The sequence below is a fragment of the Psammomys obesus genome, unplaced genomic scaffold, assembly GCF_907164565.1.
Source record: "Psammomys obesus unplaced genomic scaffold, mPsaObe1.curated_primary_1811, whole genome shotgun sequence".
Lineage (NCBI taxonomy): Eukaryota > Metazoa > Chordata > Mammalia > Rodentia > Muridae > Psammomys > Psammomys obesus.
Genome location: NW_026596117.1, coordinates 5,982,078 through 6,006,467, shown reverse-complemented (window position 1 = coordinate 6,006,467; position 24,390 = coordinate 5,982,078). Strand labels below are relative to the sequence as shown.

General features: G+C 40.3%; 1 pseudogene; it reads left to right on the top strand.

Moving 5' to 3' along the window:
• Positions 1 to 21,344: 21,344 nt before the first annotated feature.
• On the top strand, positions 21,345 to 24,015 carry LOC129692701 (60 kDa heat shock protein, mitochondrial-like; annotated as a pseudogene).
• The last annotated feature ends 375 nt before the right edge of the window (positions 24,016 to 24,390 follow it).

Sequence of the window (24,390 nt, the reverse complement as noted above, 5' to 3'; positions counted from 1 at the left end):
TGTGACAATTGAATTCTTTTCTCTCTTGTCAGGTTTCAAAGCACCTTTTAAGACAATTAGTGATATCCCTAAACTCGGAGTCTTTTAGGTCAGCCCCAGCTCCAACTCTTCTAAAACCTTGTCTGATAATTCTCTTGGTTTCCTTCCAAAACTCCAAATTCTGGAAGACAACCAAGGACAGTGGTAAAAGATTATACTGTTGGGCATGTCTGTTGGACATTTCGAACCATAACCAACAACTTAAAAGGAAGTTTTCCTTGAATAGTCCTGAGTTTTTGTTAAACAGTGTATGGGTTATAGGGGGAACATTATTATCCCATTTGTCTTAACTCCATTTAAAATATGTAAATATACACACACATATATATGTATATGCACACATAAATTTATATGCATATTTTATGTAAGCTTTAAAATAGCATGACTCCTTATGAATCATCAAACATCTTTAGTGTTGTCTCTGCTTCCTCTTCTTCCCTTTATATTCTCCCATCACAGCACCTGTGCCCTGCTGGCTTGCTTTCTAGAACTCCTTCTATTTTACTCTACCAGGGTCTCTCTCCACTTTCCTAACATCATTGTTTACTGCAGGTTATATAATCATATCTAAAGATTCAGAGCTAGGATCCACAAATAAGAGAGAGTACCTAGCATTTGTCTTTCTGAACCTGGATCACTGCACTCACTAGATTTTCAGCCCTATCTGCTTACCTGAAAGTTCCATATTTTTATGGTGTATATGTACCGCATTTTCATCATCCATTTGCCAGTTGATACTCACTTTTGCATTGTCTCTTTAGAGCCTATTTAAAAGGCTCCCTTCATTTCTAAATGTCATTTTGCCATGCAGACTTGATGTCTGCCTAAGTAAGGATATAGTGAAAATAAGGTAAGTTTTGTAACGGTAGAGTTTTAGGCAGGAATTTACCTTTACAATGTGTTCACTGTCTAACCTTGCGCACGTTAGCCAGATGGCACTGAGAATTTTCATTATTTATCATGTGGAGTACAGTTATGAGCCACATGGCAATTTGGTACTGTGAGCATGATAAGATGATATTACCTTTTGGCATGGTAGGCATCCATAACGTCTACACAATGAAAAAATTACCCAACGCCACACAGCTTACACCTCCTTAAGTGACCGAGGTTAAAATAATTTATATATCTCTGAGTAGTAAGTGACACTTAGGTTAGATTGTGAATATAATGTGTCCATGTTGCTAAGGCAGTTTTTTGCTTAAAAAAGTATCTATCCTCGGTTGTCATGGACTTAAGGCACCGTCATTTAAAATGGTAAATGAACACACCTTTTTTTTTTTAAATTATTGTTTATACAACATTTTGTCTGCACACCAGATCTTAGTATAGATGGTTATGAGCCATTATGTGGTTGCCGGGAATTGAACTCAGGACGTTTGGAAGAACAGCAAGTGTTCTTAACCTCTGAACCATCTCTCCAGCCCCCTAAAATGGTAAATGAAACATACCTAAGTAGAGGTAGAGTAATGAAAAAGAAAACTTCAAACTAAAGAATTTTCTAAAACTTAAGGAACATAACCCTGTATCAAAACAAGGAAATTGTTTCTGTTTAACCTTTTATTCGCTGAATCTTTTTAATCTTTGAAATATGAAGAGCATTGAGTCTGAGCAATAGGAAAGAGTGATAGGTTGCAGATAGAAAAATGAGAAGTCCCACAGTATTTTTCGTAATGCATGTTTCAGCTGAAATATGGCGCCTTGCCCTGGAAGTGGCTCTATCAAGTAGTGTTTGGATCATGGCAGTTGTATTAATCCATTGATGAAGTCGGAGCTGAGGAGCTGTGGTTAGAAGAGGCAGGTCACTGTGAGGAGAATGTGAGTAAGTGGCTTCGAAAGGTACCTTTCGCCCACAGACCATTTTCCTGTTCTGTTTCCCAAATGCCATGAAGTGGACAGTATGTTTACTATGCCTCCTAAACCATGATTCTGTGCCTCACCACTGCCCCAGAGACAAGAGTTAACTTACAAAGACGGACACCTCTGAAACCGTGAGTCGAAATAGATCTTTCCACATTTTATGTTTTTTTCTTTTTAATCTCAGACATTTTTTTTTTTTTTTTGTCACAGCAACAAAAGGATGACCAACGCAAAGGATAAAGTAATGAAGGTTCTTGACCAGTTGCTCACTGAAATGTTGAGAGTCTTGCTGAACATAATCAGCAATGTAGTGTTTTTTAACTTCTGTGTAATAATATTTTCTTGCAGAAATATATATTTGGCCATATCACATTCTAAACATTTCGTAAACAACCAGATTGATTTTTCAGGACAGATAAGTGCGAGTTATACTCTTTTTCTTTCTTTTTTTTTTTTTTACATTTTTTTTATTAATTACACTTTATTCATTTTGTATCCCCCCATAAGCCCCTCCCTCCTCCCCTGCCGATCCCACCCTCCCTCCCCTTTCTGCATGCATGCCACTCCCCAAGTCCACTGATAGGGGAGGTTCTCCTCTTCTTTCTGATCTTAGTCTATCAGTTCTCATCAAAAGTGGCTGCATTGTCCTCTACTGTGGCCTGGTAAGGCTGCTCCCCCCTCAGGGGGAAGTGATCAAGGAGCAGGCCAATCAGATTATGTCAGAGGCAGTCCCTCTTCCCATTACTATGTAACCCATTTGGACACTGAACTGCCATGGGCTACACCTGTGCAGGGGTTCCAGGTCATCTCCACGAATAGTCCTTGGTTGGAGTATGAGTCTCTGGGAAGTTCCCTGTGTTCAAATTATCTTGTTCTGTTGCTCTGCTTGTGGAGTTCCCGTTCCCTCCAGCTCTTACTATTTCCCACTTCTTACATAAAATTCCATTCACTCTGCCCATCAGTTGGTCATCAGGCTCAGCATCTGCTTTGACAGTCTATACTGCAGAAGCTTTCAGAGGCCCTCTGTGGCAGGTTTCAAGGTTGTTTCCTGTTTCCTTCTGGCTTTCAGAGGCCCTCTGTAGCGGGTTCCGAGGTTGTTTCCTATTTTCGTTTTCTTCTGATGTCCATCCTCTTTACCTTTCAGGATGGGGATTGAACATTTTAGTTAGGGTCCTCTCTTTTGCTTAGTTTGTTTAGATGTACAGCTTTTAGTGGGTTTATTCTATATTGTATGTTTATATGAGTGAGTATATACCGTGAGTGTCTTTTTGCTTCTGGGACAACTCACTCAGGATGATCCTTTCCAGGTCCCACCATTTACCTGCAAATTTCATGATTTCCTTATTTTTCATTGCTGAGTAATACTCCATTGTATAGATGTACCACAGTTTCTGCATCCATTCTTCAGTTGAGGGGCATCTGGGTTGTTTCCAGCTTCTGGCTATTACAAATAAAGCTCCTACAAACATGGTTGAACAAATGTCCTTTTTGTGTACTTGCGCCTCTTCTGGGTATATGCCTAGGAGTGGTATGGCTGGATCTTGAGGAAGGGCTATTCCTAGTTGTCTGAGAAAGCGCCAGATTGATTTCCAGAGTGTTTGTACCAGTTTACATTCCCACCAGCAGTGGAGAAGGGTTCCCCTTTCTCCACAACCTCTCCAGCATGTGTTGTCCCTTGAGATTTTCATCTTGGCCATTCTGATGGGTGTAAGGTGAAATCTCAGGGTTGTTTTGATTTGCATTTCCCTAATGGCTAATGAGGTTGAGCATTTCTGTAAGTGCTTCTCTGCCATTCGATATTCCTCTACAGAGAATTCTCTCTTTAGCTCTGTTCCCCATTTTTTAAGTGGATTACTTGGTTTGTTGCTTTTCAGCTTGTTTAGTTCTTTATATATATTGGATATGAGTCCTCTGTCAGATAAAGGGTTGGTGATGATTCTTTCCCAATCTTTAGGCAGTCGCTTTGTTTTGATGATGGTGTCCTTTGCTTTACAGAAGCTTTTCAATTTCATGAGGTCCCATTTATTGATTGTTGCTCTTAGAGCCTGTGCTGTTGGTGTTCTGTTCAGGAAGTTTTCTCCTGTACCAATGAGTTCTAGGGTATTCCCCACTTTTTTTTCTAGCCGATTTAATGTGTCTGGTTTTATGTTGAGGTCTTTGAACCACTTGGACTTCAGTTTTGTGCAGGGTGATAAGTATGGATCTATTTTCATTTTTCTACATGTAGACATCCAGTTGGACCAGCACCATTTGTTAAAGATGCTATCTTTTTTCCATTGTATGGTTTTGGCATCTTTGTCAAAAATCAGGTGTCCGTAAGTGTGTGGGTTTATTTCTGGGTCTTCTGTTCGATTCCATTGATCCACCATTCTGTTTCTATGCCAGTACCATGCAGTTTTTATAACTGTTGCTCTATAGTACAGCTTGAGATCAGGGATGGAGATACCTCCAGAAGATCTTTTATTGTAGAGGATTGTTTTAGCAATTCTGGGTTTCTTGTTATTCCATATGAAGTTGAGAATTTTTCTTTCCAGGTCTGTAAAGAATTGTGTTGGCAATTTGATGGGAATTGCATTAAATCTGTAGATTGCTTTTGGTAAGATGGCCATTTTTACTATGTTAATCCTGCCAAGCCATGAGCATGGGAGATCTTTCCATCTTCTCATATCTTCCTCTAATTCTTTCTTCAGAGACTTGAAATTTTTTTCATACAAGTCTTTGACTTGCTTGGTTAGGGTTACACCAAGGTACTTTATGTCATTTGTGGCTATTGTGAATGGTGTTGTTTCTCTAATTTCTTTCTCAGCCCTTTTGTCTTTTGTATACAGGAGTGCTACTGATTTTTTTGAGTTAATTTTGTATCCGGCCACATTGCTGAAGGTGTTTATCAGCTGTAGGAGTTCCCTGGTAGAGTTTTTGGGGTCACTCATATATACTATCATATCATCTGCAAATAGTGATAATTTGACTTCTTCCTTTCCCATCTCTATCTCCTTGATCTCCTTCGACTGTCTTATTGCTCTAGCAAGGACTTCCAGCACTATGTTGAAGAGATATGGAGACAGTGGGCAGCCTTGTCTTGTCCCTGATTTCAGTGGGATTGCTTTAAGTTTCTCTCCGTTCAGTTTGATGTTGGCTATAGGCTTGCTGTATATCGCCTTTACTATGTTTAGATATGTGCCTTGTATCCCTGATCTCTCCAGTACTTTAAACATGAATAGATGTTGGATTTTGTCAAATGTTTTTTCAGCATCTAGGGAGATTATCATGTGGTTTTTTTCTTTCAGTTTGTTAATATGGTGGATCACATTGATGGATTTCCGTATATTGAACCACCCCTGCATACCTGGGATGAAGCCTACTTGGTCATAGTGGATAATATCTTTGATTTGTTCTTGGATCCGGTTTGCAAGTATTTTGTTAAGTATTTTTGCAACAATGTTCATAAGGGAGATTGGCCTGAAATTCTCTTTCTTTGTTGAGTCTTTGTGAGGTTTAGGTACCAAGGTGATTGTGGCTTCATAGAATGAGTTTGGTAATGTTCCTTCTGTTTCTATTTTGTGGAATAGTTTGAAGAGAATTGGAGTTAGCTCTTCTTTGAAGGTCTGGTAGAATTCTGCGCTGAAGCCATCTGGTCCTGGGCTTTTTTTGGATGGGAGACTTTTGATGACTGCTTCTATTTCTTTGGGGGATATAGGACTATTTAGTTGATTTACCTGGTCCTGATTCAGCTTTGGTAAGTCAAATCGATCAAGAAAATTGTCCATTTCATTTAGATTTTCAAATTTTGTGGCATATAGACTTTTGAAGTAAGTCCTAATGATTGTTTGGATTTCCTCAGTGTCTGTAGTTATGTCCCCCCTTTCATTTCTGATTTTGTTGATTTGGGTGGTGTCTCTCTGCCTTTTAGTTAGCTTGGCTAAGGGTTTGTCGATCTTGTTGATTTTCTCAAAGAACCAGCTCTTGGTTTCATTGATTCTTTGAATTGTTTTATTTGTTTCTAATTGATTGATTTCAGCCCTGAGTTTGATTATTTCCAGCCGTCTACTCCTTTTTGGTGTGTCTGCTTCTTCTTTTTCTAGGGTTTTTAAGTGGGCCATTAAGTTGCTTGAATGAGCTGTCTCGAATTTCTTCTTGAAGGCACTTAGTGCTATGAACTTTCCTCTTAGCACTGCTTTCATTGTGTCCCACAAGATAGGGTATGTTGTGTCTTCATTTTCATTGAGTTCTAGAAAGGCTTTAATTTCTTTCTTTATTTCTTCCCTGACCCAGCTGTCATTTAGTAACAAGTTGTTCAGTTTCCATGAGTGTGTAGGCTTTTTGCTATTTCTGTTGTTGTTGAAGTCCAGCTTTATTCCATGGTGATCAGACAGGATACAAGGGATTATTTCAGTCTTCTTGTATCTGTTGAGGCTTGCTTTGTGACCAACTATATGGTCTATTTTGGAGAAGGTTCCATGAGGTGCTGAGAAGAAGGTAAATTCTTTTGTGTTTGGGTGTAAAGTTCTGTAGATGTCTGTGAGGTCCATTTGATACATGACCTCTGTCAGAGATATTGTTTCTTTGTTTAATTTCTGTTTTGTTGACCTGTCCTTTGTTGAGAGTGGGGTGTTGAAGTCTCCCACTATTAATGTGTGGGGATCTATATGTGGTTTAAATTTTATCAATGTTTCTTTTACAAATGTGGGTGCTCTTGTATTTGGGGCATAGATGTTCAGGATTGTGATGTCTTCCTGGTGGAATTTTCCCTTGATGAGTATGAAGTGTCCTTCCTCATCTCTTTTTATTAATTTTGGTTGAAAGTCTATTTTATCAGATATTAGAATGGCTACTCCTGCTTGTTTCTTGGGTCCATTTGCTTGGAAAGTCATCTTCCAACCTTTTACCCTCAGGTAATGTCTATCTTTGTGTCTTAGGTGTGTTTCTTGTATGCAACAGATTGCTGGGTTTTGTTTACGTATCCATTCTGTTAATCTGTGTCTTTTTACTGGAGAGTTGAGTCCATTGATGTTGAGAGAGATTAATGACCAGTGGCTGTTAGATCCTTTGATTTTGATGTTGGCTGTGTTCATAAGGTTGTGTGCTTGGTTGCTTTTTGTTTTGCTGTAGTAAGGTTAATTATTTCCTGTGTTTTCTTGACAAAAGCTAATTTTCTTAGGTTGTATTTTCCCTTCCAGTGTCTTCTGTAATGCTGGATTTGTGTGTAGGTATTGTTGAAATTTGTTTTTGTCATTGAATATCTTGTTTTCTCCGTCTATGAGGACTGAGAGTTTTGCAGGGTATAGTAGCCTGGGTTGACATCTGTGTTCTCTTAGGGTCTGCATGATATCTGTCCAGGCCCTTCTGGCTTTCATAGTTTCTGTTGAAAAGTCAGGTGTGATTCTAATGGGTTTGCCGTTATGTTACTTGGCCTTTTACCCTTGCAGCTTTTAGTATTTTTTCTTTGTTCTGTATACTTACTGTTTTGATTATTATGTGGCGGGAGGATTTTCTTTTCTGGTCAAATTTGTTGGGTGTTCTGTAGGCCTCATGTATCCTTATTGGCTTCTCCTTTAACTTGGGGAAATTTTCTTCAATGATTTTGTTGAAAATATTTTCTGGGCCTTGGAGAAGGGAGTCTTCTTTTTCCTCTGTTCCTATTATTCTTAGGTTTTGTCTTTTCATATTGTCTTGGATTTCTTGGACGGTCTGTGTCAGGAATTTTTTGGATTTAACATTTTCTTTGACAGATACATCGATTTCTTCCATTGTATCTTCTACACCTGAGATTCTTTCTTCCATTTCTTGTATTCTGTTGGCTATGCTTACCTCTGTAGTTCCTGTTTTCTTCCCTAAATTTTTCCTCTCCATTATTTCCTCCATTTGTGTTTTCTTTAATTTTTCTAGTTCTATCTTCAGGTCTTGAGTTGTTTTGTTTACTTCCTTCACCTGTCTGCTTGTATTTTCCTCTTTTTCTTTTAGTTCCTTCAACTCTGTCTCTTTGATTTCTTTCAGTGATTTAATTATTTCTTCTCTGAAGGCCACAAGCTGTTTGGCTGCATCTTCCCGTATTTCTTCACGGATGGCCCTAATCTGCTTGTCTTTATCTTCCTCCATTTCTTTACGGATAGCCATGATCTGTTTGGTTTTATCTTCCTCTAATTCTTTACGTATTTTATCTGTTTCCTCTATTATTCTCTTCATCAACATAGATGTAAGGTCATCTTCTTGATTTTCTATTATGCTGCATTGTTCAGGGCTGTTCGCCCCTGGATGGCTGGGTTCTGGAGATGCCATATTTCTCTGTCTTTTGTTGGTTGAGCCTTTACGCTGACCTCTACCCATTAGGCTGATTTAGGTGTTGGCTGTTAGTTTCTGTGCTTCCTGGAGTCCTGAGGTAGGGAGTATCCCCTTGGCCGGAAGATGATTTTTCCTGAAGGAGTCCTTCTCTGCTTTTTGGTTATGGTCACTGTATGGCCAGTGTTTCTCCGGAGTTGCCACTGCTCACCTCAGGTTTATAGCCCTGAGTAGTAGCTGTGGTCTATGTTAGGCAGGGGGGGATCTCCTCTTACCCATAAAATTTCTCAAGACAGCTGCCCCACTGCTGGGTTTCTCGTTATAAATTTAGTGTGCTGCTGCTCACTAAATTTCCATGTACAGTCCTCTTGAAGAGACTGCTGATTCCCTAGCTGTGGGGTTTTCTCCCAACAGGGAAACTCAGTCTGTTATCCTGGGGCGCACAGTTCTGTCAGGGAAAGTGGGAGGTGCACTCAGCAAGTCTCTGGGCCAGAGGCTGATTGCTCCGCTCTGGACCTGGAGAATGTGCACCTAGGTTGAGTTGTCGCCTGGGGGCACTGCTCTGGTCTGGAGGCTGGGTGCCTCACTCTGGACCAGAAGCTGTGTGTCTCTGGGATGGCGGCTACAGGCACCAATCTGGTCCAGACGCTGTGGGTGCAGCCCCCCTGAAGGATCAGGGATTCCCACAGTTTTGGCAGTCTAGCCAGGGACAACTGGCCGATCCCTGGCACAGTATCTGAGGGCTGCTATAATGGCTCTTCGGCTCCTGCAGGTCCGAGGATGCAGCTGTGTGTCCCAGTGCCCCAGGGGAACGCAACAATGGAGGCAGAGCACAGCGCTTCTGCCTGCACTAGAGTCTGCGTGAGTCCAGGAAGTGTTTTGGTGCTGGGTGTCCTAAGCGTTAGAGCTGCTGACCCCCTCCGCTGGGGGTTTCCTCCTGCCAGAGACAAGCAGTCTGGTGCCCTGGTGCCCTGGTGCCCACAGTTCTATCTGAGGCGGCGAATCACGCGCGCAGGCAGGGCTCCGTGCAGGTGTCTTTGTCCCGGCTCTGGGTCCGGGCTGGCTCTTGGGGCACCCGCAGAACCCGAGTCTTTTCCAGGGGATGTCTGGGTAACCTGGGGTCGGTCCCAATTGTCTCCTGCTCCGTGGGGTTATCTCTGGACTGGGAAATCCAGTCTATGGTGTTGTGGGCCCACAGTTCAGTCTGGGACCGTGACCAGATCGCTCTGGCGGGTAGCTCTGGGCTGGCGACCAAGCGCCTGGCGGAACGGGGATCTCTTCCCCGGTTTAGCCGGGTGAGTTAAAGCTGATCGAATCCCCCACCGTGGGGTATCCTCTCACCTGAGAAACACAACCACTTGTGTTTTATGGCCGCGAGTTCTGATTGCTGGTCACTATGCCAATCTTGCTGTGCTGCTCCTCAGAATGAGAGTCCTCCCGGCGCCGCCATCTTGCCCTGCCGCGAGTTATACTCTTACAAGTTAACTTTGCCTCTCCCAAATCAAATTGAAAGTTTCTAATAATTAGAAATTGAATTTTGTCACTTTCTGATCCTTGCACTACTACCTAAGACCCACCAGCTTTCAAATACTTGTTATTGTTTTTTCATTAAAATAAATATCTGCAGATATTTATTGCATATGAAAGTCTTAATACTTCAGTTCTTTAAGAATATTTTATGATCTTCCTAACTTGTTTTATTAAATACATGGTATTTCAATATTTCTGTTTAGGTCAAGCTACTAGTGAATTGTTTACTTCTATTTGTTTAAGGAAGTTATTTTTAAAATTCAAAAATTCGTATCTCAACATTCAAATTAGTTTTCTGATAGCTATTTGAAAATATTTAAAATAAAAACTCCAGCTTAATTGCCATGGGTTTCCCATAGTTCTGGATAGTTATGCATGGCTGGATTTTAGTTAATGGTACTGAAGTTGTATGGTTTGTTATAGAAGTATCTATGATGTTAGTGAGTCAAATGCTAAAGTGTAAATAGCAGTTCATTCTAGGTTTGGTTATGTAACCCTAATTAACTGAAGAAATTAAGACACAATTCTAATGGAACACAAAGAATTTTAGAAGTCCATCACTATACAACACGCCCTATTTTATTTGCTGAGGAAACAGCAATGAACAAAGTATCCAAATAATTTATATTTTTGGAAGAAGGACTATTATAGTCCAGAACCAATTTAGGTAGGATGGGTACAGTTTCTAAGACTGATAACACCCCTAACTGTCTCCACAAACTCCCATCTGGTTATCTAGTATCAAGAGGTCAGCCCTGAAACCATACACCCACAAGTAAAATTATACAGATGGACCAGGTTGTATTCACGTGTGTGTGTGTCTGTGTGTCTGTGTTTGTGTGTGTCTGTGAGTGTGTGTGTGTATGTGTGTAAAACTAAATAAAAAGAGTCCATGGATTTGAAGAGAGTACGGGAAGAAAGAAAAGGGAGAAAATATTGTAATTATGTTTGATTTCAAAAAGTAAAAATTATTTATTAAAAATTTCAAACATTAAAAAATTATGACTATACATCTACCCTCACTTAAATTTCTGTTTTTACAAATGTATCTATAAAATATAATTTTAAAACATATTTCATAATGGCTCCACGGAAGTCGTATTATGGTTCTATACAAAGCACAAAGAACAAATGATTTACACACATGTTAGCAAGGGAGTTTTGTAAAGACAAAAAAAAAAAAGGTTGTGTGATAGACTGTTTAGATTGTTTACTTTAACTAGTATATAAGTAATCATTACTGAAAAAAATCTTTTTTTTTTTTTAACAAGGTGCAAGAATGGTAGGAAAAGAGCTGTGTGGGTTTGGAGATATGAGCATGCAAGATACAATCAAGTCTAGGAGGAAGCAAATCCTCAGGATAGCAATATACTTGTGCAGCAGTTAATACTGATTATCAACTTAGCAGGATCTAGAATCACAAAGGACACACATTTAGATTAGGTTGAGTTGGAAAGACCCACTCTAGAGACAGTGCCAGTCCACGGGTGATGGTCCATAACTGGCGAAAAGGACAAAGTCTTCTGAGCACCAGCATTCATCTCTCTCTGCTTTCTGACTTCAGACACAGTAGAACCAGCTGCTTTAAGTTCTTGTGACCATAATTTCCCTGCCAGGAAGGACTGAATCCTCTGTGAGCAGAAACAAGCCTTCCCTTCTTGAGGTTGCTTTTGGTTAGTATTCTGTTACTGCAACAAGACATGTGACTAAATATAGAAAGGCCTATGAAAGGTGGAGTATGTAGGCCATCATGGCTACCGCAGTGAAGGCAGAAGCTGATGTCTGTGTCATAGAGTTGTTAGGGGTCAGATACTATAGTATTTTGTCAGTAGGCCTCTTCAGCTTTGTTCCAGTGAGATAGGAAGGCACTGGTGAACGTGACACATCACTGTTTACATTTGTATTGAGCATCCGAGAAAGTCTTGCTTTTATCCCAACTCCTGATACCAAAAAAACCAAACCAAAACAAAACCCTGATTTTTCTGGAAGCGGGTTCTTTATGGATACTTTCAAGTTAAGGATAAGGGAAATGGGACGGGTCCTAATCCAATGTGACTGGTCCTTTGAAGAAAAGGACCATGTAAACACAGGCACATAGAGGAAGAGGAAGAAATCACGTGGGACGAGGACAAAGAATTGTGTGAGAGAGGTACAAACCAAGGAACACCAAAGGGTTGTCACACTCCACTAGAAACTGGAGCAGACAAGATGCTCGTAGTGGAATGTTGCAGGGAATATGACTCTGCTCATGCCTTAGTTTTGGGGCTTCTTGCCTCCATACTTTGAGAAACAAATTTCTGTTGTTTTCAAAATTTGTAACACCAGGTCACAAGGCTACATGGAACCGGACACACTGATTTCATTTTAACATGGTTTTGTCGGCTGGATGATGTGAGTAAACTGTGGAAATGGCCGAAAGTAGCAGAGTGTCCTTGTTCAAGTGCTGTGGAAAGTAGGTTCTCTGAGTTACTAGCAGGAGGTTTTGTAAAGGAATGATGGAGGAATAATGCGTGTGGGTGTTCTACTGCAGAGAGAATGAAGCATTTAGTATTGGACAAAGGAAAAGGAGGAGCAGCCAAGTAGTTATTAAAAAAAAAAAAAACTTTCAGGTAAAGAAAGGGACACTGGATACTGGATTCTGGGTGGGGGGGGGGGGGTCCCATCAAAGCAACATTGAGATAAAGAAGTCTGCCCATTTTTAGCTCCCTGGTAAAGAGCTGCCTGTGGAGGGACATAACTTTTATAAAGGAAAAAAAATGTATGCAATTCATCTGTGAGCAGACTATATTCATCTGTGCAGAACTAAATGCTTTGGTCCTGACGAAAGGGACTATTCCCAGTTTTAATAGCAATGTTGAAAGATGGTATAGCATTTTTGAAGAAGAGAAGCAACGTGAACAATGAGAGGACATGGGATTCTTTCTGTATGAATGGTGTAAATGTATGTACGTGTGTCCTGGTAAGAATCATCGATCTGGATGACACTCTGAATTTACCACACAACTGTTTGGTGGCCATAATGCCCTGTGATATTAGCAAAGACAAAGTATTTTAACATGTTAATTTTACAAAGGAAGATAATAAATCAGAGGTGGAGAGATGAGTCCGTGATTAAGAGAGACTGCTGATCTTTCCAGCACCCACAGGGCAGTTCACAACCCTCTGCAACTCTAGTTCCAGGGGTTCCAAAAACCTCTTATGTCTTTCAGGAGAACCAGACATGTAATTGGTACACATATATATACACACACGTGGGCAAACTCATACACATCAAATGAAAAGTAAATGAATATTTTCATAAAAGAAATACCAAGGGATGGTAAGACAGTCAGTGCCAAAGAGCAGGCAGGAAAAACTCCACATCTTGAACTCTGGATTCCATGTTCTTTGATTCACTATTGTTTGAATTACTCGGCAGTAGCCAGGCTGAACACTTCTTCGTGGTCTCCTACCTTTCACCAAGTCTGTGTGCAGTGAGAAGAGGGTCCATGTTTGTCAAACCCACACCTGTTTTTTCTAGACTCATTGGCATACTTTATTTTCCAACTTAACTAGCATGTAGGTATAGCAACATGGCTATATTTCTGTACTGCCATCTGAGGGCCATGCTGCCACTGGACAACATGTGCTGACACTGAAGGCCAGGTGGATGTCCTCCAGCCGGGCTCCTGCTCAGTAGAGGTCAAGGAAGCTTCTTGTGCAATAGTATTGATGACGGCAGACTCACAGTGAGAAAGAGAAACATAGAAGGCTTCTGGGACAATCCCCCAGGCCCCTTCTCCAAAAAGGTAATAACCTCAACAGGAAGCCATCTAAGAGGACTCTTAAAAACTGTGATAAAGTAGTGTGAAGTGTAGCTCTCAACAATAGACGGCTCCTGGTGGGGAAGGAGTCACTTTTCTACAAACAGCTGGCCATGGGAAGTTTGCCCATGCCCCAGTGACAATGTAAATTGGGCTTGTGTCATTCTTCACTGGTTGGGAGTCTGGGACATAGTTGTCGGCTCACAGAGAATGGAGCAACCTCGAACACTAGGCTGGAGCATGGAAAGAGTTTTCCTTGGAGTGTTACGGTTAATTAGCTTCTTTAGAACGAGATTGCTGGTGGCAGTGGGAGTCAGGCATTCCAAAGCCTATGGCGATAGCAAAGTGATAACGCCCCTTGGTTAAGCTGCTCTGCAAAACAAGGCAGAGGCCAGAGACCGGCCAGGAGGCAGTTCTGGTGAGTCACAGGTCAATGGCTGCAGTGGCACACGCCAGTGAAAGGTGAACACTTTGCAGCCAGCAGCACTGGCCAGCTGACCAGCAATCAGACCCCAGACAGTCCAGAAGCTCTCAGTCGTTGGGCAGGCTCCAGCCAGCCTAGCTAGTGACCAAGCCCTGGAGCTGAGCAGCAAATCTCCAGGGAGGAGGGGAGCCCTTCCTCTCTAGAATAAATGATGAGTCTTGGTGGAAAGCTGATAGTATCATGAAGCATGCAGCACACAGCACACATGTTTATTTTGTGTGAAATCAGGGATTTATAAACCTTGGGCAATAGGAGGGGGTTTAAAGGTGGATGTATTTGATTCGCTGGGGCTAGAAGTGCTAGGGGTACTTGATCTACACGTATCAAAACAGTCCTATCAAAAGAAGGGAAAGGCAGTGCTTTATCCTGTGGATGGGGTGAAGAGCTCCAGGTAAAGTCAAATGTCATTGGTGGAATTTCAAGACATCTTATTAGCATAGGGCGGGTATCATCCGGTATGCCCAGGTGCTTGCTTATCAGAAAAAGGTCAGGCCTGTGATCTTTCTGTGAGAGCTACATGACACTCTTGACAAGATCTTGAGTACCCAGATCAGGCAAAAAGAGAACCCCACTGAAAAAGGGAATCTGTTGTCATGGACTGAGCTCAGAAACTATTGGGAAAATGTCATACTTCAACCTTAAAAGCAGGGTTCCACAAACTTGTATATTTTGTTTGTGGTTTTTTTTTTTTTTAATATTTTTTTAAAGGGAAGTAATGGAGATGGGGTGCATTATGTGAAATTCCCAAATAATCAATAAACATATTAAATTAAAAATGTATGACATTGTTGGCATGAATATATTTTGACCATGCAGAGGGACAAAAGCTATAATGCTAATTGCCAAGTTATGATGGTATTGAATTGAATTATATAAATAACTAATCACTTCAAGTTAAAGTAATTCCCACTTCAAACATGTCATGGAAGGAGAGAAGATTCCTTCATATTACCTGTAACCTATTAACAGAAAAAAATATTCCAAGGAAGGATTCCAGATGGTCTGGCTTAAGTCAAGTGACCACTTCGAAACAGCTTACTGTGGTGGAGATGATTTACAGTATTTGATGTGAGCTGAATCTTTTATCCTCCCTATGTGGCTGGTAGCCTGAGGGACATCACAAGCACATAAAGCAGAGGACACCCAACAAAGAAGCATGCTATCTGAAGAAGTGAAGAAAGAAATATCCAGACAAAATTTATTGATAACTGTAACAAATGTATACTGGATGCATCAAGAGGAAAACAAACCCTAACATTATTGAGTCCGTTTTCTAGAAAGTGTGTTTGTGGACTTATCTCTGCAAAGACAGCAAGCATCCAAAGGCCATTCAAATCTCTCTTCAGCAGCATAGGTGTGCACTTTGCCACATGGCTCAAGGAAGGTCAGAACACGGCCTTTCAGAGCTGGTTCTCTCCTTCTTCTGTGAGATCTTGGTATCAAACTCAGGCAGTCAGGCTTGGGCAGCCAGCACTTTCCCCTGCTGAGCTATCCCTCCAGCCTCCAAATCTTTCTTCATTTAATCTAGGCTCCTGTCATTACATGGTTTTCATGCTTCCCTCTGCAGATTCGTATCATTTTAAATCTGCTTACTGGTCCAAAGCAGATTCAATTGGCAATATAATAGCTCATGCCTCCAATCAAAAGCAAGTCACTTCTGATTCATGAATCAAAATGCCAGGGAACTGGGCGCCACAACTCTGCATTTTGATTGGATGTTGTTTTCTTTAGTGGTCTCTGTCTGTTCTGTTGCCAGGTGTCATTGATAAGAGTGAGCACTATAATTATTTGTGGTTAAAAAAAGCAAATATTTAGAAAGTAGTTAGAGATTATGCTGGTTGAGTAAAGTGATGGTTGCAGGTTATTCTCCAGAATCAATAATTTCACTAACCTGAGGAGACGGAGACGGCTAGATTTCAGTACCAGACATAATTTTCCTCTTGTTGAGTGGGTCTTAAATCCAATAGGAGAGTTGTTGCAGAGATATTGATCCCAGTCCCAGTGCCACACCTAAAGCTTTGGGAACATCGCAAAAGAAACAGCAGAAAGATAGCAAGAACCAAAGGATCAGAGAGTTTTCTTGAAATTGTATCTCTTAGTAATGTCAGAAGGTGATACTATAACCCTAAAGTATCACCTGGCCAAACATGAGTTAACAAGGATGACAACAATGCATACGCTCATGTGTGCCAGGAAAACACGTTAGTATTCAATCCTACACAAAGAACTACACACAACCAAGTAATGCTGAGAGCAGGATAATAGACTTCTCCAGGAAGACACACCAATTGGTTATCCAGTATCAAATGGTCAGCCCTGAAAATGTACAGACTAGTAACATTATACAGACTGAGCAAGTTATGTTTAGAAATATATATGAATATGTGTGTTTGTGTGCACTATAGCACAATGTACACACAAATATTATGAAATATAAAATATTATGTTAATATAATTTTTATTACATAAGTATAAATATATTATAATGACAATGATAAAAGAGGACATGAATTTGAAGGAGGAAAAGGTTATATGGGAGGGTTTGGAAAGAGAAAAGGAAGGGAAAAAGAAATAACAAGGAAAAGATGGCCACAAAATTTATTGGCTTATGTAGCATACGTCAGTATATTTAGAAAACAAGGACCATCTCAGACTCAATCCAGTTTGCCTTGGAAGATTTGATCATCTTCCTAATCAAAATGTTTATTTTGTTTCTTCCTGTTTTACCCATGCAACCAGAGAAAAAGAATTATAAACATGCCTGAATTATGTAGGTACCTGTGCAAGCTAGTTTTTTGGTAGGATAAACTTCCACAATGCATGAGAAAAGTCTGAGGTCATAGAAGGTCATATTCTCTTATTTAAGCAATGTTAGAGCTGAAATTAAGGAAAAGTAAAATTGGCCACTTTATATGTTCAACGTATTGCCCTTTACTTGCTTATGAGAGTGCTTCCAAGTTCTGTTCCTCATTCTTAGTGCTAGGAAAATTTTTCTAATTGATTCCAGATTCGGAACAATACCAACCAAAAGTCAAAAGCACTTAAAAACTATATTTGTTACTTAAAAATGTTCCAATTCATGTCATAATCCAAAGTGATTTCAAAAGGCTAAATGTGTTTTTAGTAGCAGTGACATTATTTAGGCAAAGTGACTAATTTGGATTTGATAGCACTTTTTAACTGCATAAATCCTATTAGCCAACATGGTTTATAGACTGATAGACATATTACTTATAGTTCAATATGTATGTTAATTATAGTTCAATAGATATTCTACTAGCTTAATATTATAGGTTATGTAACATTTGGCTTTAGTTATTTTACTGGCTAACATTTTGTGATGGTCTACCATGGGCTAGATCACTATAATTTTATGTAGAGAATAAAAAAAATATTTTCTTTCTAGTCCTAATTGTGTTAATGAGGAGAAGTGACACATGTAATTGAAGACGAGGAAAGGCAAAGTCATTTGACTGGGGCTGCTGGAGAAATGACGTGACTGACATGCTCTGGAGAGTACTGCCACACACATTTTCCAAATTCACATTTAAGGAATTTTCAGTACACAATATGAAAGAAACCTAATTTCCTCGATATCGCCGAGACACAGATTGCATGCCAGCAGCATGACTGCACGGCTACACAGAATTTTCCCCTAGTGGGTATCTGATTTGGGAGTTTAAATATAGATGCAAAAAAAAAAAAAAAGCAGGCATTTCTGAAGGAGTTTAGCGGTGTTTATTTTATTCAGTTGTATCCTTCAAAAAAATGTTGCACTAAGTCATGTTTTGATACTCTCCATGTAGCAGACAATGTGGTCATGAGTAATGGTTTAGTTTAGGGTGCTACAATAAAGAATCATAGCTCAAGTGGCTGTTGTACATAACAACCATCATTCTCAATAGAGAAGCTATAACTATCAAGAGACTTTTTAAAAAATAGATTCTTCTCTCATACAATACATCCCCACCACAGTTTTCTCTCCCCGCACTCCTCAAGGCTAACCCTCCCTTCCCTCTCCCCTAGATCCACTCCACTTCTATTTTCCTTCAAAGAGGAACAGGCCTCCAAAAGACATCAACCAAACAGGACAAAACAACCTGCAATAAGACAAGGCAAAAGCCCTCATGTTGACGCTGGACAAAGCAACCCAAAAGGAGAAAAAGAAGACCTGGTGCAGAGCTATGAAGGTCCTCTGCTTGCTGCTTCAGTCTTTGTTGTCCCATATGAGCCCTGCTTAGATGATTCAGTGAGATATGTTCTCCTGGCATTCTTCATCCCCCTCTGACTCCAAAATCTACACCCCTCCCTCCTCTTCTGTGGGGTACCCTAATCTCAAGAGAACAATGCAGCCACTTTTGATGAGAACTGATAGACTAAGATCAGAAAGAAGGAGAGGAGAACCTCCCCTATCAGTGGACTTGGGGAGTGGCATGCATGCAGAAAGGGGAGGGAGGGTGGGATCGGCAGGGGAGGAGGGAGGGGCTCATGGGGGGATACAAAATGAATAAAGTGTAATTAATAAAAAAAATAAAAGATTTAAAAAAAAATACTTATTTTATCATTCTAAGTTATATATATATATATATATATATATATATATGGAGAGAGAGAGAGAGAGGAGAAGGAAGGGGTACATTTGTGCATATTAGTGAAGGTACCCACAGAGGCCATAGGCACCGAATCCCTTGGAGCAAGAGTTACAGGCAATTGGTAACTGCCTGGTATCAGATTCCTAGAACTGAACTTGGGTCCTTTGTAAGATCAGTAAGCACTCTTACTTGTTTAACTATCTCTTCTGCTTAAGGATCCTTCTCTGTCTTGCTCACTCTATCTTCTTATGTATCCTCTTGAATGAAAGAGAGCTAAGTAACTTCTGGTATCCAGTTTTTAAAAGTAATAATCCCATGTTTGAGCAATCCACTTTCATTATCTAATTATCTCTTAAAGTCTTACAATATTGTCAGATAGGACGTTGGGATGCATTATATGGATCTTTAGGGAACAGCTTTAGTCCACTGGAAATAGCTACCGAGCTTCTTCATATTGGTGTTATACTGAGACGCTCTTCACTGCATAAGAAGAATTGTGGGATGAGAGTCTGATTAACTAAACATGGTTTAGTTGCCCAGGACTGGAATTAATATCCATGGCCAAAGAAGAGGGCCGAGAGTGTGACAGAATTTATTTCATAAAATGCTTCTAACCATGTATTAGTGCTGTGGTCTAATGTTGGTGTATGTCATAGTTGCAAAGAAGGGAGATGGGAAATATAAGGACAGAAGAATGAGTGTTTTATAAAGAAGGAAATAATCTCCTTTCTTTTTAGGCCAGGAATACTTACTATGCGCTCTTTCCAGTTGGCCAAACATATTTATTAGCAGAGTGCAAGTTAGCTTGTCTTGGCAAGTCTAGGATGTTCTAAGCATGTCAGCTGGGGAAATGTTTTCATTTTTCTAGACTCTTGACTCTAGACTCTGTGGTATGACATTTGTAAGTGTGAAGGTTAATGTTGTCCACTAAAGAAGATCAAGGATCACTCAGGAAGCAAGCTTTGGACATGTATGTTAGAAAGGTTCTAGTCTCGATTAGTTGAAGTGGGGAAAACCTACGGTAGGTGTGAGAGTGGCACTGTTCCAGCAACCGGACATTAGCATCAATTTCCCCCGAGGAGCTGCTTTTTCTTTCTGCTGATGTGCCTTTCCAGCCACAATGAATGCCAGCCTCAAACTAAGAACAAAACTATGTTCATAGCAGCTTTATTTATAGTAGCCAGAATCTGAAAACAACCCAGCTGTCCCTCAATGGAGGAATGGATACAGAAATTGTGGTACATTTACACAATGGAATAACACTCAGCAATTAAAAACAAGGAAATCATGACATTTGCAGGCAAATGGTAGGATCTAGAGATGATCATCCTAAAAGACATATCCAAGAAGCAGAGAGACACACATGGTATATACTCACTTATAAGTGGATATTAGACATATACTATAGAATAAACATACTAAAAGCTGTACACTTAAAGAAGATAAGCAAGAAGGAGGACCCTGGGTAAGATGATTAATCCTTACTCAGAAAAGCAAATGGGAGACATCGGAAGACAGAGAAAACAGGACAGGAGCCTACCACAGATTCCTCTGAAAGACTCTACCCGGCAGGGTATCAAAGCAGATGCTGAGGCTCATAGATAAACTTTGGGCAGGGAATCTTATGAAAGAAGAGGGAGATAGAAAGACCTGGAGGGGAGAGGAGCTCCACAAGGAGGCAACAGAACCAAAAAATCTGGGCACAGAGGTCTTTTCTTAGACTGATACTCTAACCAAAGACCATGCATGAAGATAACCTAGAATCCCTGCACAGATGTAGTCCATGGCAACTCAGTCTCCAAGTAGGTTACTTCCTTAGTAAGGGGAACAGGGACTGTCTCTGACATGAACTTCCCTCCTCTGAGGAGGGAGCAGCCTTACCAGGCCACAGAGGAGGACAATGCAGCCAGTCCTGATGAGACCTGATAGGCTAGGGTCAGATGGAAGAGGAGGAGGACTTCCTCTATCAGTGGATTTGGAGAGGGGCATGGGAGGAGATGAGGGAGGGAGGGTGGTATTGGGAGGGAATAAATGAGGGGCTACAGATGGCATACAAAGTGAATAAACTGTAATTAGTATAAAATATTTTTAAAATAAAAAAAGAAAAGAACCAAATCCTACTTCCCTTCCTTCCTTTCTCAAATTGCTTTTGTCAGATATTTTATTGCAGCAATGAGAAAGTAACTAATGCCTTAAGGTGTTTGTGTGAGCCCTGAATACTACAGAACAATGTTCTGTCTCAAACATGTATACTCAGTGACTGTATGCATGCTGTGTTGAATTTAATATAAAGTTATGAAAAGTAATTCAATTGCGGGATCTAAAACAAAGTAGCTGGGAATATTATACAGAGAATACAAAGCTTGCTGGTGCTTCCTCAGCCCACTAGGGTTGACATGAATGTATGCAAACATTTAAAAAATTCATGGTAAAAAATGTAGAGGGATATATTCATTGGAAAGGAGAAAAGTTGTTATGTGAAAAAAAAATACCACTTAATCAAGAAAGATTAAGTGTCTTAAAATATGGAGATCTGAAAAGCAACCTATAATGTCACATGCCTGTAATCCTAGTACTTGGTACACCGAGGCTGGATTATCATGTGTTCAAGGCCAGCCTTTTATAACAAGAAACATGTAGATCTTGATACATAGATAAGTTCCCAGGTCTTTAAAACTTCTGAATACACTGGTCTTCTTTTGAATTGTGAAAAGAGTGACTTACTTGAGGAAAGGATGGAGTCGAGGATATCATGGGAGCATGGCGATATGGTCTGAGTAAGATTTTAAAATCTCATCATCTAAAATGATCCTACTTACTTGCTGTTGATCACCTGCCTCCATGCTTGTGCTCCCACTGACTAACAGCAGAGATGTTTTCACTACCCACAGTCCTTCACCAGATGAGTCAGCATCCTGATCTCATCTGAATTTTGGCTTATTCTAAATTAATGTAAAATTTGCTTCAAATGTCTTCAAGATGTATGATTGTTAGCTGATACCATGGCTGTTAAGAGATGTCAAAGAGAAGAACGGTGATTTCTGAACAAGAGATGAGGGAGTCCCAAGACAAGAAAAGATGGGGTGACAGTTGCAAAATTAATTGAGTTAAAGGCCAACTTTTAAAATATTGGAGCTATTCTGATGGGTGTAAGGTGAAATCTCAGGGTCATTTTGATTTGCATTTCCCTAATGGCTAATAATATTGAGCATTTCTTTAAGTGTTTCTTTGCCATTCGATATTCCTCTACAGAGTTCTCTGTTTAGCTCTGCTCCCCATTTTTTAATTGGATTACTTGGTTTGCTGCTTTTCAGCTTTTTTAGTTCTTTATATATATTGGATATTAGTCCTCTGTCAGATAAAGGGTTGGTGAAGATTCTTTCCCAATCTGTAGGCAGTCATAGAAAGGGGAACCCTCCTCCACTGCTGGTAGGAATGTAAATTTGTACAACCACTCTGGAAATCAATCTGGCGCTTTCTCAGACAACTAGGAATAGCGCTTCCTCAAGATCCAGCCATACCACTCCTAGGTTTATATCCAAAAGAGGCTCAAGTACACAATAAGGACATTTGCTCAACCATGTTTGTAGCAACTTTATTTGTAACAGTCAGAAGCTGTAAACAGCCCAGAAGTCCCTCAACTGAAGAATGGATGCAGAAATTGTGGTACATCTACATAATGGAGTATTACTCAGCAATGAAAAATAAAGAAATCATGAAATTTGCAGGTAAATGTTGGGACCTGAAAAGGAACATCCTGAGTGAGCTGTCCCAGAAGCAGAAAGACACACATGGTATATACTCACTCATATAGACATATAACATAGAATAAACCTAGTAAAATCTGTACATCTAAAGAAACTAATCAAGAGAGACTAAAACGCTAATCCCCATCCTGAAAGGCAAAGAGGATGGACATCAGAAGAAGAATAAAACAGGAAACAACCTAGGAGCCTGCCACAGAGGGCCTCTGAAAACCTCTGCCCTGTAGACTATCGAAACAGACGCTGAGACTTATGGCCAACTGTTGGGCAGAGTGCATAGAATCTTATGTAAGGAATGGGAAATAGTAAGAGCTGGAGAGGACAGGAACCTCACAAGGAGAGCAACAGAACCAGAAAACCTGAACACAGGGAACTTCCCAGAGACTCATACTCCAACCAAGGACTATTCAACTAGAACCCCTGCACAGAAGTAGCACATGGCAGTTCAGTGCCCAAGTGGGTTACATAGTAATGACAAGAGGGACTGCCTCTGACATAATCTGATTGGCCTACTCTTTGATCACCTCCCCCTGAGGGGGGAGCAGTCTTACAAGGCCACAGAAGATGACAATGCAGCCACTCCTGATGTGATCTGATAGACTAAGATCAGAAGGAAGGAGAAGAGGACCTCCCCTATCAGTAGACTTGGGGATAAGCATGCATGAAGAAGGGGGAGGGAGGATGGGATCAGGAGGGGAGGAGGGAGGGGCTTATGGGGGGATACAAAGTGAATAAAGTGTAATTAATAAAAAATTAAAATAATTTAAAAAACTAAAAAAAATATTGGAAACTTGTTCAAAATGTTGTCAATAACACAAATACAGAGATACCATGATGCCATGCTAATCCAGAGGAAATCAGGGGAGGTGTGATGGTGGCTTCTGGTAATGAAATTGCAGGATTTAAAAAGCAGTCAAAACCTGTGACAACCCCTGAAGAGACTGCTCAGGTTGCTACAGTTTCTGCCCATGGAAAAAAAGACATTGGAAACATCATTTCTGATGCTGTGGAAAAGGCTGGAAAAAAAAGATCCTCATCATAGTGAAGGATGAAATAACAGAGTGATAAATTAGAAATTATTGAAGACATGAAGTTTGATAGTAGATATATCTCCTTATATTTTATTCACACATCCAAAGGTCGAAATTATGAATTCTTAGATGCCTATATTCTGTTGAGTGAAAAAAATTCAAAAGCGTTGCCTATGCTTTTAAAATTGCCAGCACTTATTAGAAGCCCTTGGCTGTACTTGCTGAAGAAACTGATGGAGAAGCTCTAAGTACAATGGTTTTCAACACAGTGAAGTTGGTCTTCAGGTTGTAGCAGTCAAAGCTCAGAGTGTGGGGGCAATAGAGAGATTCTGCTTGAAGATATTGCTGTTGCTACCAGTGGTGGGGTTTTTGGACTAGGAACCTTGAATCTAAATCTTGAAGATGTTCAGGCTCATGACTTGGGAAAGGTTGGAGAGGCCATTGACTCTAAAGGAAAAAAAGTGACAAAACTCAAATTGGAAAACATATTCAAGAGATCACTGAACAGTTAGACACCACCATCAGTGAATATAAAAAGGAAAAAGCTGAATGAGTGCTTGGATAAACCATCAGAAGCAGGTGGCTGTGCTGAAGGCTGGAGGAACCAGTGATGTTGAATCGAGTAAGAAGAGTTAGAGATGCCCCTAACACTACAAGAGCAGCTATTTCCTTCTTTTTCTGTGCATCTCAGCCTTGAACTTGTTAGTTCCTCTTTATGAGGATCAGAAATCTGGCAAAAAAAATATTCAAGGAGTACTGAAAATTGCTGCACTGCCCTGTGAAAGGAATGCATGTGTTGAAAAATCTTGATTGCTGAGGAAATTCTACATTTCTCATTGTCGTTTATGATGCTATACTCAGAGATTGTGTGAACATGGTGGAAAAGGGAATCACTGGTCCAACAAAAGGTTGTAAAAACTGCTTCACTGGATGCTGATGGGCTGGCTCCTACATTAAGTACAACAGAAGCTGCAGTGGCAGAAATTCCTGGAGAAGAGAAGGACACTAGAA